Source organism: Puma concolor, chromosome B3 (genome assembly GCF_028749965.1).
Source record: "Puma concolor isolate L17-30 chromosome B3, mPumCon1.1.hap2, whole genome shotgun sequence".
Taxonomy (NCBI): Eukaryota; Metazoa; Chordata; class Mammalia; order Carnivora; family Felidae; genus Puma; species Puma concolor.
Window position 1 is genome coordinate 135,613,007 of NC_141672.1, and position 16,204 is coordinate 135,629,210.

The window sequence follows — 16,204 nt, forward strand, 5'->3', positions numbered from 1 at the left end:
AATATCTTTTTCCATTCCTTCATTTTGAGCCTATGTGTGTTTTTACACAGAAGGGGGTCTCTAATAGACAGTATATAGTTGGGATGTACTTTTTAAAAATCTGTTCAGCCATTCTATATGCTTTTGATTGGAGAATTTAATCTATTGCATTTAAAATAATTATTTATGGGGCGCCTGGGTGGCTCAGTCGGTTGAGCGTCCGACTTCGGCTCAGGTCACGATCTCACGGTCCGTGAGTTCGAGCCCCGCGTCGGGCTCTGGGCTGATGGCTCAGAGCCTGGAGCCTGCTTTCGATTCTGTGTCTCCCTCTCTCTCTGTCATGCTCTGTCTCTGTCTCAAAAATAAATAAACGTTAAAAAAAAAATTTTTTTTTTTAATAATTATTTAAAGGTAAGGGCTCACTAATGCCTTCTTATTAGTTATTTTCTGGCCTCTTGTATTCCCTTGTTGTTCCTTTCTTTCTGTCTTACTGTTTATCTTCATGAATTGATGATTTTCTGTAATGGCAGGCTTTGATTTCCTTTTTTGTATCTACTGTAGGTTTTGCTTTGTGGTTACCATGAGGCTGACATAATTATGTAAGTTTATTTTAAGCCAATGACAACCTAACTTTGATCACATACAAAACCTTTACTTTGTTTTTCTTCACCACCCCCTTTTTTTTTGCTTTTGATGTCACAATTTACTTGGTTTTCTATTGTGTATCAAATAAAAAATTATTATAGCTCTATTTGTTTGAATACTTTTGTTTGAATACTTTACCCTTAGGTGAATAATATACCACCATATGACAATATTAGAGCGTTCTGAATTTGAATATCTCCTTACTTTTATAAGTCTGTCTTATGTTTTTATTAGTTTTCATGTTACTAATCAGCTTTTCTTGTAAGGGTGGTCTAGTGATGATGACCTCCCTTAGTTTTTGTTTGTCTGGAAAAATCTATCCCTCCTTCACTTCTGAAGGACAACCTTTGCTGGGTAAAGTGTTCTCGGTTGGCAGGTTTTTGTTTTTGTTTTTGTTTTCAGCACTTTGAATATATCATCCTACTCTCTACCTTCCTCAGTGCATCCAACCTCAGATTTTTTGATCCAGCTGGAACTTCTTCACTGGACTCCTGAGCTTCCACAAAGGCTCTCTTATCTATGGGTGATTTTCTAAATCAGTGTGCTTTGGAAGGATGATGGTAAAAAACTCAAACGCAATCATTGTGATCTTAACATGTTATTGTTAGCTGTAGGCTAACAATGCTGTATAGTAGACTTCTAGACCTTATTCACCTTGTGTAATTGAAACTTAGTACCCTTTGACTAATACCTCTCATTATCCCTGCTTCCAGTGCTTGGAGATAATCATTTTACTGTCTACTTCCATGATTTTGACTATTTTAGAGTCTTCATATAAGTGGTATCATGTATTATTTGTCCTGTATCCAGCTTATTTACTTAGCATAATGTCCTTTTGTTCATTTATGTTATTGCACATGGCGGGATTTCCTTCCTTTTTAAAGCTGAAAATATTCCAGTGTAACTATGTACCACATTCTCTTTATCCATTTGTCCATCAGACATTCCGATTGCTTTGAGGTCTTGGTTATTGTGAATAATGCTGCAATAAACATGGGAGTGAAAATATATTTTTGAGATCCTGATTTAAGTTCCTTTAGATATATAGCCAGAAGAGGCTTTGCTGGATCATATGGTAGTTCTATTTTTAATTTTTAAAGGGACCTCTTTACTGTTTTCCACAGTGGCCGCACTAATTACAATACTTACTAACACTTACAATAGCATAAGAAAGAATAAAATACTGGAGAATTTTAACCCAGGAGATGAAGACTTGTACATTGCAAACTACAAAACATGTGAAAAAAATTAACACGGACAAAAATAAATGGAAAGATATCCCCTGTTTATGTTTGGAGGAATTAATATTGCTAAAATATTCATGCTATCTACAGGGATCTACAGATTCAATGTAATTTCTGCCAAAACCCCAATGGCATATTTCAGAAATAGAAAATAAATAATCTTAACACTGATATGAGAAAAAGATCTTGAAAAGGAAAGGAATTTTTAGCAAGGGGAATACAGAGCTTATGGCCTTATACTTACTAAGTTTAAAATATATTACAAAGATACACTAATTAAAACTGTATAATCCTGGCATAAAAGTAGACATATAGATCAGTGGAACAGAATGAATCACTTAGAAATAAGTTCACACATATGTTGTCAACCAATCTTCAACACAGATGCCAAAAATACTTAATGAGAAAATAGACTTCACTAAATGGCATTGGAAGACTAGATATCCACATGCAAAGGAACGGAATTATATTATTACTTCGCACCATATAATGGATTACAGAGTTCAACATAAGACCCGGAACAGTAAAGAACCAGAAGAAAGCACGGCAGAAACCTTTTTGACATTGGTCTTGGCAATAATCTCTTGGGTATGCACTAAAAGCAAAAGTTGACAAGTGGGACTATCTCAAAGTGAAGACTTTCAGAGGAAAGGAAGCAATCGACAAAATGAAAAGGCAACCCACAGAATGGGAGAAAATACTTTCAAACCATGTGTCTGTTAAAAGGTTGATATCTAAAATACGTAAGAAACTCCTACAATACAATAGGGAAAAAACGCTTCAATTTAAAAATGGGCAGGGGCACCTGGGTGGCTCAGTCGGTTGGGCTCTGACTTCGGCTCAGGTCACTATCTCAGGGTTCGTGAGTCTGAGCCCCTCGTCGGGCTCTGTGCTGACAGCTCGGAGCCTGGAGCCTGCTTCGGATTCTGTGTCTCTCCCTCTCGTTGCCCCTCCCCTGCTCATGCTCTGTGTCTCTCTGTCTCTCAATAATCAATAAACATTAAAAAAAATTAAAAGAAAAGAAAGGAAAATGAGGGGAGAGGGAAGTTAGTAGAAGAACTGAAGACTGAAGAGTAAATTGTTCCAGAAACCAGAAAAACCTACCACTTCCCACAGGACGACTGCTTAGGTAAGGCTTTATCCTTTCCTGGGAAAAGAAGAGATTCGTTAAAAGAAAACCCTTCTTAGATTCTATTTATGCCAGCCCTGGGATAGTTGATGGATGACGTGAAAAATGTAACACCTGAAGTTAGTTATTCCCTTTGCACCCCCAGCTATGCACCCCCAACTATGCACAAGGCCCACTCAATACTACTCTTGAAGAAATATGGGCAAGAGGAACCATAAATGTGGGGGCAGACATTTTATCGTCCCAAGGCAATGATAGAACAATATCAGAATTCCAAAGGTGCCTTTCTGTTTCCACATCTCATAGCTATCCCAGAATGCCTCCTACCCGAGGCCAAAGTTATTTCCTTACACACTGTTTCAAAACAGTCCCCTGTTACCCGGGGATTTTTTTTTTTCTCAGTTTTTCTCTCCTTGAAGGTATTTTTTGTCTCAAATTTGTATTGGATCAATCTTGGAGGAGGAAGCCAACAGTCATTTCTATTCTATATCTGGAAACAAAACCTCCACCCATCTGAAAAACGTCATTGTTTTGAATTATGAAAACAGCAACACTTGGTAGGCAATATTTGATTTTTTATGTTTATGGAAACATCACATTTATGAACTGGTTTGATCGTCATAGCAGTCTTATAAAATAGCTAAATTATCAATATTCTTGTTGTACACATGAGAAAACTGAGGCTTAAAAAAGCTGAATGATTTGCCCCAGATCCCATACTTAGCTATTCATGCCTAATGACTTATTCCTCAGAAAACACTTTTCTCAGTGACTGAATCTCTGATATTTATCTCCCAAGTATTCACCAAATCCCTGTCATTCTCCTCATGACTTCAACTATAAATACTCTTATTTTTATCTGATGCCAGGGTCTCTTCATTTGAAGCAATTAAAGAAAGTAGGTCCTGGATGGTAAGACTTTGAAACTCATGCACCCTAGTGGGATTCAGCCAAAGGTCCTAGTTTATATTTCATTTTATTAATGAGATATTAATATATAGATTCATATCGGTTCCACAGGTGAAGAGCTTGGAAGTCACCTGCTCAGTCTTAACAAGTAGAAAGCTGAACAGACTCAAAATTTAATAACTCTTCCTGAATCCATAAAGGAAGGAAGGGGACAGGGCAAGCTGCTGATCCCCACATTAGAGAGACAGACAGGTGAATACAGGGTGTCATGGTGGACCAGAGCAGAGCCTCAAGAGCAGAAACCTCCATGGGAACTGATATCAAGGTAGGGAAACCTCAACTGTAATTGATGAACTGCTGGAGTCTCAGGGCAGACAAGTCTGAGAGGTAAAACTTTAGGGTCATCCAGTCATAGAAAACCCCACAATTCGGGGGAGGGGGGGAGGGAAGGAACCATTTTGTAATGCACCAGAGCATTCTATTTTTCTCAACAAGGCCTACCTTCAAGGGAGGTGAGTTAACCAAAGCCTAACCCGCTGTGGTGTTATCACAGCCTCGGTGACCTGGGAGAAGGGTAATAGCCAACTCGGCCGACCCTGGCCATTCTGTCCTACCTAAGTGGGGAGGAAAAAACCCTGAGACACATTTGTGAAGTTCCCAGTCCTGAGACAAAGGCTCACTGAAAGACTGAGATCTAACCATAGGATTGTAGGATGCTTCCCTTCTCCAGCATCCCCACCATCAGATCACTGAAGACCAATTTACAACAGTTCCTTTTACCCACACATCATTTGGACTATAAAGAAACAAATCACAAGGTCTGCCAAAAGGGGGGGAAAAACCCCACAGTCTGAAGAGTCAGGGTAAACATCAGAACCAGGCACGATGGGAATTGTCAGATTGAGAATCACTATACTAGAAATCTGCAGACCTGCAGGAGATTTAAAATTCCAACTCTTGTTATAACCTTTTAAAAGACTGCGAACTTGTTATAAAAATGCACATGAATGAAGCTTTTTTTATCTTTTATTTATTTTTGAGAGCAAGAGAGACAGAGCACAAGCGGGGCAGGGAAGGCAGAGAGAGAGGGAGACAAAATCCAAAACAGGTTCCAGGCTCTGAGCTGTCAGCACAGAGCCCGACATGGGGCTCGAACTCACCGACCGCGAGGTCATGACCTGAGCCGAAGTTGGACGCTTAACCGACTGAGCCACCCAGGTGTCCCCATGAATGAAGTTTTAATATACTGTATGATGGATGGGTGAGGCTGTCCATTGTACCCATTTCTTTCTTTGAATTCTCAGGCGTAGTTTGGCGGTGCAAGGACTCTGTGACCTTAACAAATTCAATAAAAAGTAAATATGTGGAAAAGATAAATAAAACAACTATGATTAATATGCTAAGAGCTCTAACATGCAAAAATAGATACACGATGTAAGCAGAAAAATGGAAATCCTAAGAAAGAACCAAAAAAAATGCTAGGGATAAAAAACACTGTAACAGAGGTGAAGAATACTTTTGATGGGCTCATTAGTAGACTGGACATGGCCGAGGAAAGAATTTCAGAGCTAGAGGATTTATCAAAAGAATCCTTGAAAACTGAAAACCAAAGAACAAAGACTGAAACACACACACACACACACACACACACACACACACACACACATCCAGAACAGAATATTCAAGGACTGGGGGCCAACTACAAAAGGTGTAACGTATATGTAAAGGAAATACTGGAAAAACAGAGGAAGAAACAGAAGAAATAGTTGAAACAATAATGACTGAGAATTTCCTCCAAATCAATGTCAGACATCACACCACAGATCAAGGAAGCTCAAAGAATACCAGGCAGAATAAATGCTAAAACAAAACAAAAGAAAACAAAACAAAACAAGAAGGAAATAAAACAAAACCAAAACACTACCTAGACATAGATTTTTCAAACTACAGAAAATCAAAGAGAAAACAAAACAAAAACAAACAACAACAACAAAACACATGAAAAAACCTGAAATACGCTAAAGGCAAAAAAAATGCCTTACTTTAGAGGAACAAGGGTTAGAATTACAACTGACTTCTCAGAAACCATGAGAGCAAGAAGAGAGTGGGATGAAATATTTACAATGTTGAACGAAAATAAAACATCAACCTAGAATTCTGTATCTTGTGAAATACAAAGTGAAGGAAAAATGAAGGCTTTCTCGGATGAACAAAAATTGAGGGAATCTGTTGCCAATAGAGCTGCTTTTAAAGAATAGGAAATAATAGAAGTCAGAAGCTTAGATCCACGTAGAGTAAGGAAGAGCACAGAAGAAGGAATAAGTGAGGGTAAAAGAAAATCTTTTTATTTTTTCTTATTCTTAATTGAGTTAACATATAAGCATGTTTTTCAAAATAATACTATCAGCATCAGTAATGTAAATGTAAATAATAACATACTCTGCCATAATGCAAATGTATTCGATTATGTGCACACACACATATATACACAATATATGCTTATGAATGCTTATATATCAGTTAAATGAATGGCAGTAATGACCATGATACAAGGGATGGGAAGGAGGAATTAGGATGATTTTGTCCTTATAAGGTCCTTATATTACCTGTGAAATTTTATAGTGTTATTTGAAAGTGGACCCAGGTCAGCTGTCAATGTATATGCAAACTCCTAGGCAACCATCAAAGAAAAGTAAAAAACAAAGAAACAAACAAACAAAATATGTGCTTAGCATTGATATGATAAGAAAGGAGATAAAATGTAATAATAGATAATACTCAACTAAAACCACAAAAGGCAAACAAAGAGTGGAAGACAAAAATAAAAACAAGTGACAAGGGCAGCATAAACAGTAACAAATATGGCAGATATTAATATAACCATATTGCAACCATTCAAAGTGACTACTTTGAATGTCAATGGTTTGAATGCACCAATTAAAAGACAGAGGTTGTCACAGTGGATCAAAAAACACGACCCAACTATAGGCTGTCTGTAAGAAATACACTTTAAATATAAAGACATATAGATTAAAAGTAAATGGACGAAAAAAAATAGACCATGCTAACAGTGACCAAAAGAAAGCAGACATGGTTGTATTAGACAGAACAGACTTCAAAGCAAGGATACTTATTAGGAATAAAGACATTGCATAATGATAAAGGGATCAATTCTCCAAGAAGATATCACAGTACTTACTATGTATGCACCTAATGGCAGGTTGTCAAACTCCATAGGCAGAAACTAATAGAATTACAAGGAGGAATTGATGAATCCACTATCACATTTGGTGACTTCAGTACTCCATTATCAGAAGTGAACAGATCCAGCAGGCAGAAAAGTCGTTTCAAGTAATCTTTTATTTTAGAAAACTTTCGTGAATGGGGCGCCTGGGCTGCTCAGTCACTTAAGCATCTGACTTCAGCTCAGGTCATGAACTCGCGATTTGTGGGTTTGAGCCTTGCATCGGGTTCTGTGCTAATAGCTCAGAGCCTGGGGCCTGCTTCAGATTCTGTGTCTCCCTCTCTCTCTGTTCCTACCCAGTCACACTTTGTCTCTCTCTCTCAAAAATAAATAGAGGTTAAAAATTAAAAAATAAATATTAAAAAAGTAAACTTTCTTGAATTATACATATATTTTTAATCCTTTTCCCATTTTCATTTCTTGGTTTTCTTCTTCCAAGACTACTGTTATATGTATTTTGGATTTTCTTTGCCTGTTTGCTATTTCTTTCATGTTTTCAAATTCTTTTTATCTCTTTGTTTACATCATTCTGACTTAAAAAGTTTATTAATTTTTATACCATAGGTCTCTTGAGGCATTATCTGTTGTGTTCATTCTTGTGTTTTAAAATTCACTGTCTCTGAATGTCATTTTTATCTTTCCTTTTAATTTGTTTCTGAATTTGATCATCTTTTTGAATCTTCTTTTTCTTAGATTAAGTCATCTCTGAGTTTGTCAAATTTGTATTATTCACTCACAGCATCTAAAATTTCCTTAATTTCTTTTATCTAATTTTAAAATACTAATTTTCACCTGATTAAAAAAAATTTTTTTAATGTTTATTTTTGAGAGAGACAGAGACAGAATGCGAGTAGGTTAGGGACAGAGAGAGAGGGAGACACAGAATCCGAAGCAGGCTCCAAGCTGTCAGCACAGAGCCTGACGCAGGGCTCGAACTCACGAGCCGTGAGATCATGACCTGAGCCGAAGTCAAATGCTCAACCGACTGAGCCACCCAGGTGCCCCTTCACTTGATTTTTTAATATGTCTTCCTGGCATGTCCACCATTCTCTGTTCCTTATTGTCTTTTAAGGTAAAATAACTGTGTGTAGAATTTGGCAGCCATCCTTTTCTATTATTCCATTTTTAGACGGATTCTTTTTCCTTCAATATTTTGATGGTAGGTCAGGATAGGTATAACTTATTCAGCTTCATGGTTCTAGAGAATCATCTTTTGTTGTTTTCACGAAGAAATAAGAATATATGCCTCATTCTGAAATCTCTCTCCCCTGTTCTTCCACTCCTTTTATCTAGACATCTATTTCTGTTTTGTCTTTACTATCCCTGTCCCTCTTCAACTAGTATTGTATTTCTAAAAGTTTCTGTTCAATGTGAATGTTCTTCTTGGTAGGGATTATCAGTTTCTTAGTGCCAAAGCTCGGAACCCAAGCACAACAAAGACATTCCTTAGCAGTGGACATATCCAGTTCACTGTTCTTTGTATCTAATGTTCTACTAAAAGAAACCACGTGTCTTGGAAGAAAAGGATTATTCTAAAAATAAGGCAAAATAGGTATAAAATAAGGCTGTCATGTCTGAAAGTAAAGAGGTATTTAAAAAAGCAAATGTAGGGTGCCTGGGTGGCTCAGTTTGCTAAGCGTCCGACTCTTGGTTTCGGCTCAGATCATGATCTCAGGGTTTGTGAGTTCGAGCCCCACATTGGGCTCCACGTTGACAGTAAGGAGCCTGCTTGGGATTCTGTCTCTCCCTTTCTCGCCCCCTCCCCTGCCTGGTCAACTATGGGACACTTTGAGCATCTAAAATAATGAAGTACAGGAATAAATGGCAAACCATTGGAAAACAGCAATTTATGAGTTCATACAAATAATAAGTGGCAAATAACTAGTACAGAGAAGAAGGTTTTGCTTACAGATGAAAATTGGAAGTTGTTTCATAAATACATACAGTGAGACCCTAAATATTTTGCAATTATCATAGTAAAGGTTAAATCAGGCAAGTATTAACACTGATGCTACATCAAAGAGGAAATTTTGATAAGGATTGGGATATTTATATCATTGCGAAATTTCTCTTCACAGATTACCTATTAGTTTCAAGGAAAAATGTAATAATTATACAGTCGTCCATTCTCAGCTGAGCTATTGAAGTATACACCCCCCAAAAAAGTACTAATTATAAAGAAAATAAATCAGAAAGCATTTTGACCAGATCATTAAAAATTAATATTGCAGGGGTGCCTGGGTGGCTCACTAGGTTGGGTGGCCGGCTTCGGCTCGGGTCATGATCCCACGGCTCGTGAGTTTGAGCCCTGCGTCAGGCTCTGGGCTGACAGCTCAGAGCCTGGAGCCTGTTTTGGATTCTGTGTCTCCCTCTCTCTCTGCTCCTCCCCCACTTGTGCTCTCTCTCTCTCTCTCCTAAAAATAAATAAACATTAAAAAATTAATATTGCAAAGTGAGAAGCAAATGAACGTTGTATGCCTCAGTTATGAAGAAGGCACAGTATCTCTTTTGTATTACTCTGCCCTAGAACGTATAACATGAATATGACAAACCCATCATGACAGCATCAGACAAACCCAACATGAAGTGTGTTTTATTAAAACAAAAAAAAAATGGGGACTATAGTTTAAAAAATGTTAATTGCATACAAGGCAAAGCATGATTGTGGAACGTACACATTAAAGGAATATGGAGAACTTTGACAAACAAATGGAGTACATGATCCCTCTGGATTTTCTACGAAAAGGAAAAAATGCCATAAGGATGTTAATGATACCAATTGAAAAAAAAATGGAATATGGATGATTGAGTAAACGGAAACATTTTACCACTGTAAAATTTGTTGCATTTATTGTTTTATTTCTTTTTCTTTTTTTTACATTTATTTATTATTGAGAGGCAGAGAGACACAGAGAACGAGGGGGGAGGAGCAGAGAGAGGGGGGATACAGAATCCCAAGCACTTTCCAGACTGCGAGCTGTCAGCACAGAGCCCGATGCGGAGCTCGAACTCACAAACTGTGAGATCGTGACCTGAGCCGAAGTGGGTCGCCCAACCAACAGAGCCACCCAGGAGCTCCTTGTTTTATTTCTTTTTAAAGTTTATCTATTTTGACAGAGAGCATGCATGAGTGGGGGAGGGGCAGGGAGAGAGAGAGAGAATCCCAAGCAGGCTCCACACTGTCAGCCACAGAGCCCCATGTGGGGCTAAATCCCACAGACGGGGAGATCACGACTTGAGCTTAAATCAGAAGTCGGAGGCTTAACCCGCTGAGCCACCCATGCACCCCTCAAATTTACTGCACTTAATGCCTATACTGCAGTTTTATAATATCATATGCCTATTATTAAAAAAATACACACGAACTAACTTAAAAGCAATTGGCCATGAAGTATATAACTTCCCCTTAGTTGGTTCAGAAGAGGATATATCGTGCGTGTAGATGTAGGTAGAGACACATCTCCGCAACTGAAAATAAATATGGAGGACAGAGAATAAACGAACGTGATAAACATAGGATGAAATGCTAAGGATAGATGAATGTGGGTAAGAGGTGTCCTTGGTACTATTTTTTTAAACTCTTCATTGCATTCAAAATGATTTCTCAGCGAAGAGTTTAAAATTGAAAACAGAGCAAGAGTTCATAGTCCAGACACCCTCAGCACTCTCAGACCTTACCCCAGCGGCCTTGAGATGGAGACCATGGTGGTACTGAACCCAATTCACCCAACATTCTTAGGTTGCTGTTCAGGGCTCTCCAGTGGTAATTTGGAGCTTTCCTGTTCTTTTTTTTTAAAAAATTAATGTTTATTTGTTTTTGAGCGCACGCGTGAGAGAGAAGAGAGAGGGAGACACAGAATCTGAAGCAGACTTCAGGCTCTGAGCTGTCAGCACAGAGCCCAACGCGGGCTGTGAAATCGTGACCTGAGCCGAAGTTGGACGCGTAACCGACTGAGCCACCCAGGTGTCCCTCCTATTGTTTTCTTTTTAAGTTCTTTCTTTATTTTTATTTATTTATTTATTTATTTATTTATTTAGAGAGTGCAAGTGTGGGAGGGCAGTGGGAGAGGAAGAGAGAGAATCCCAAGCAGGCTCTGCAAATCTATCAGTGCAAAGCTGGGCCCAGGGCTCGAACTCACAAACCAGGAGATCATCACCTGAGCTGAAATCAGACACTTAACATAATGAGCCACCCAAGCACCCCTGGGGTCTTCCTATTCTTAGATGGGTCAGCTTCTGCCTCTCTCACCTTCCTTCTACAAAGATGCTAATATCATTTGATTCTATTGGTGCTTTTTGTTTCCACGTATTTTTAACAGATGCATACTATTCTAAGAAATAAATGATCACAATTTTATTAACTACTTTCATATTTTGGGTCAATTATGTTAGCTCTAATTCTTCCTGTCATAAATAGGAAATGTGGGTTGAAAATAGTTTTTTGCCTGGGTTTTTGAATATTACTTAAAAGTTTTGGAGTTTTAATGACAAGATTGATAAATATGAAGACCTTTTCTAAAAACAGACATAGTATATATTGCCATACCTTTTTTAAAAAGTCAGTAATTTTGCACATTCTAGTGGGATACAACTTAAAGGCACAAACTGCGTTAAAGCCCATTAAAAAATGTGTTCACTGTTTCTACCAATCATATTTTGGATGGTCATGTTGGCATTGTCATTCTGAGACAGGGCTGAGGGTAATGTGAAACAAAGCACTAGGTCAATAAGAACATGATATTCTAATCCTATCATCCTTAGTGGTCTTGAAAATCAGAGTTCTCCATAGGAGAAAAAAGAAACAGAGGCTAGTTAAAAATGCTGTAGTCCTGAATTTGAATAGGAAGTATTCGTATGAACTCGTAGCATATCTTTAAGATAAAACATATTCTCAGTTTTGTCCACTGAAAAGACCTAGAAACAATAATTAACCCATAAGAATAACTCCAAGCTCCGAGATTGTGTTCTCCACGCACAGTTATCTACTCAATGGAATCTGTTCTTCTTGCAGAAACTCATGGTTCCATGACACAGGCAGGAAAGAGACAAGATGATCTTAGAACATCCTGTCGTACCAGATAACCAGGAAACTGTCAAAGGCTACCAGGTTCATATCCAAATAACTAAAGTGACTTCAGTGTGAAACTTTTCCTCTGGCAAAAGAAGAAGAAATGTGAGAATCATTGAGAATAGCTACAATTAAGGGCATCTGGGTGGCTCTGTCAGTTAAGCCTCCAACTTTAGCTCAGGTCATGATCTCCCGGTTCGTGGGTTCAAGCCCCGCATCGGGCTCTGTGCTGACAACTCAGAGCCTGGAGCCTGCTTCCGATTCTATGTCTCCCTCTCTCTCTCTGCCCCTCCCCCTCTCATGCTCTCTCTCTGTCTCAAAAGTAAATAAACATTAAAAAAATTTTTAAGAAAAGAGTAGCTACAATTAATGTAAACATATAAAAGATGTTTGAATCTTTGAGTTTATGCTAAAAAAGGATGCTTTGGGAAATCATCATGGCAAACTTCTAGAGATCCATCTCATTATTTGAAAATTGGTTAGCAGAAGGAATGAATCAAACATTTAGATTGCCTTCCTTATAAGAATTATAGCACCAGGGCGCCTGGGTGGCTCGTCGGTTGAGCGTCCGACTTCGGCTCAGGTCATGATCTCACAGTCTGTGGGTTCGTGCCCCGCGTTGGGCTCTGTGCTGACAGCTCAGAGCCTGGAGCCTGCTTCCGATTCTGTGTCTCCCCCTCTCTCTGGCCCTCCCCTGCTCATGTTCTGTCTCTCTCTGTCGCAAAAATAAATAAAAACATTAAAAAAAATTAAAAAAAAAAAGAATTATAGCACCAAATAATCCAATATTGGATTAAGGACAATAATTATTTATGGAGGTATTCCAGATAATAATTGAAAGAAAAATGACAGAATATCTCCATTTTACAACTCATGAGAAACTTATGGTTCTAGGTATGAAAACATCTTTGGCTTTAATATTACATTAAGATAGATAAACAGTTTGTGGCCTCTGAGGGCAGAATGGGAAATCTATAATGAATGAATTTGACCAGAAATGAAAGAGGGACAGGGGAAAGAGAGAGGGATGGGTGAAGGAAGGAAGGAAGGAAGGAAGGAAGGAAGCAAAAAAGAAAAGAAAAAAGAAAGAAAGAGAAGGGAGGGAGAAAAGGAGGAAAAGAAAGAGAAGGAATGAAAGAAGGAAGGAAGGAAAGAAGGGAAAGAGAGGGAAGAACGAAGGGGAGAAAGAAGGAACAAGGGAAGGGCAAGCTTGAATTTGTATGCAATCAGGAAAATCCCGATTTCTAGAAACTATAGTAGCAATTTGTTTGTCATATTTCATGAGGAAACGGAGAAGCAGTGCAAGAGAGATGAACAGGAAACATCAACCACTCTCACGTGTTAACTTTCTATAGATCCTAATTTTTTTAAAAAATGGCTACAAATTGTTGACATGATATTCATGAATTAATGATAAATTTGTACATTGCCAACATATTCGGCGATATTGATGTTATTCTTAAAATACTTAGATGTGATAATTGTGTAACGGTTATGTTAAAATCATCCTTACCTATTAAAGATATGCCTGGGATTTGCTTCAAAGTAGAAAAGGGTAAGGGGGTAACCTGGGTGAGAGTGAGAAGAAGTGATTGGTTGGTGATTGGTTGGTGATTGGTTGGTGATTCTTAAAGCTGAATCAGGAGAACCCAGCAGTGTATTGTGGTATTTGGTCCACCTGTTGTGTTTGGAAAAAAGAAAAAAAGCAGTATACACATGTAATATAAAAATATCAAAAGGGAAGATACGTATATATCTTAGGTATGCTTAAGGATTCATCCAGTTTACGATGTGGTTAAAAAGAATGGGATTTCAGGATATGTGTTGACCTGGGAAAAGCTCTAATATACACTGTTAAATGAAAAACAAGATCACTAAACAATTTAAAATAATATATAATATGTAACAACATAAAATATTCCATTTTAGTTTCTTATAGTGGTAATATTCTGGAATAAATCTATTTACTTTTAAGATACTGCAAATTTTATTTGCTAGTATATACACTTTTAATTTGAGGTGATGTCATAGTAACTATTCTTATCTATTTAGTATTAGATTTTAAACTCTCGATGGGCAAGGATCATGAACATTTGATGTGCTCCATGGCATGTTATATGGTATTTAAGCAAAAAAAAAAAAAAAAAAAAAAAAATACACAATTAAGTTTAGAACATACATTGAAAAAATCCAGAAATGTGTTAACCATTGCCTTTATTAAGAGATTATTAAAAACTGATTTTATATACTTCTTTTCTTCCTCTTTATATAAGAGTTATATTTTTTGTAATCAGAGGAATCAAACAAGGTAAAGAAGATGTTGAAATAGAAAAAAAAAACGCAAAAGAATTCTTAAAAATGTGTAGCCCTTAGCACCATCTGAAACCAAACTATTTCCATTGGGCCGATGTTCAGCGACCCAATAGTTTTCTCTTGACCAAAAATGTGAATCAAATATGTAACTTCCTAAACAGCTACTTCTAGCTCATTGGAAAACAGCAGCCTGTTGCACAATTGAGTGTTTACTCCTTTCCTTCCCATATTATTATTTATAGAACAAGTACAAAGTAGTTTGTTGCTGATTAGAAAGGAAATTCCAACCGGCAGTTTCTCAGAATGACTCTTATTCTGATGGGTATTTTTTAATGAACCTAATTTATGTGAAGGTTGTTCTGTTAAAAGAAAAGTTCACAAAGAAATCACGCATGATTGATCTCAAGACTGTGCCTTGATCCAAAGACAACACACAAGAGCAGTCAAATATACATTTATGGGCTTTTGTCTGTTTTGCAATAACACCGGAAAACATTCTTTAATTAAAATTTAAAACCGTAACTGATTAATTTTCTGTGTAAACAATCCGTGTAAACATGGAATGTCAGCGTTTTAAGGCTGTGTGAGTATAAATTTTACTCTCCTCGCATGGGCATTCTGGGAAGGACTTTGACACAAGCCAAAGGTGAGCATGTGACCCAGGGGAGAAGGGTCTGGAGCCTTGGGGTACTCTGTAACCCCACTCCTGTCCTCTTTGTCGAGGCCCGGTCAGAGCTAAGGAAAATGTTCTCTGCTGTGTGATACTGTTGGCAAGGGCCCGGTTGTCACTCACTCCATAGCTTTTTATTTACTAGCTGCAAATCTCCAAGGGTCCCAAAAAAGCCCCTTCAGTAGCTGGACCGGCCCCTACCTCATTGGTGCAGCAAGGGAGACACTTCCAAGAATTTGGCCATCGACATGGAACTTAGACTAAGCACTCCCACTTGGTTTTTGTTATTAAACATAATCCCCAATTTTTACAAGAGCCAGAAAGCAACCTCACTTCTCCTTGGCAACTTTATGATTTTTTTTTTTCTTTCAAACAGAGGCAAGCTTTAAAATGTTACTTAAAATACTCTTGAATGACTTCTCAAGGAAACATGGAAATACATTGCCAGGAAAATGGGGCAGTATGCTCAACGTAAAGAATCTAAAAATCTCTGCCTAGACATTTGTTTAAAACTTGAAATAAAAATGCTCATAATCAAGTTGCTTTTATTAGACATTTATAGCTTTGCCAATAATACATTACAGTGACCTTTGTTCTTCTAGAGTCTAGAAAAAGAACCAGAATGGAATTCCTCTGAGCTTGTCTAGGTGACAAGCTTGGGTTTGCATTTCCAAACGGTTCAGCTCATTTGGATACACTTTGAACCCTTTACTTACCCAGACCCATCCTGCAGGAGAAATACCAATCTTGCGGCAGAGTAAGGGGATAAACCATTCGAAGGGAAGACCTTCACAGTTTGGACCTTGCTTCATTCCCAGTGAATTTATTTCACTCGTAATTATGTATTGAAGCTTTAAAAAAAGTTTCCATATAAAATAATCATACTATTATTACTACAGGAAGAAGAAATATGAAGAAACTTTTTTCAAGTAAAAGAAAGCTGCTGCACAGCGAGGCAAAACTAAAAGGCAACCTACAGAATGGGAGAAGATAATTATAAATG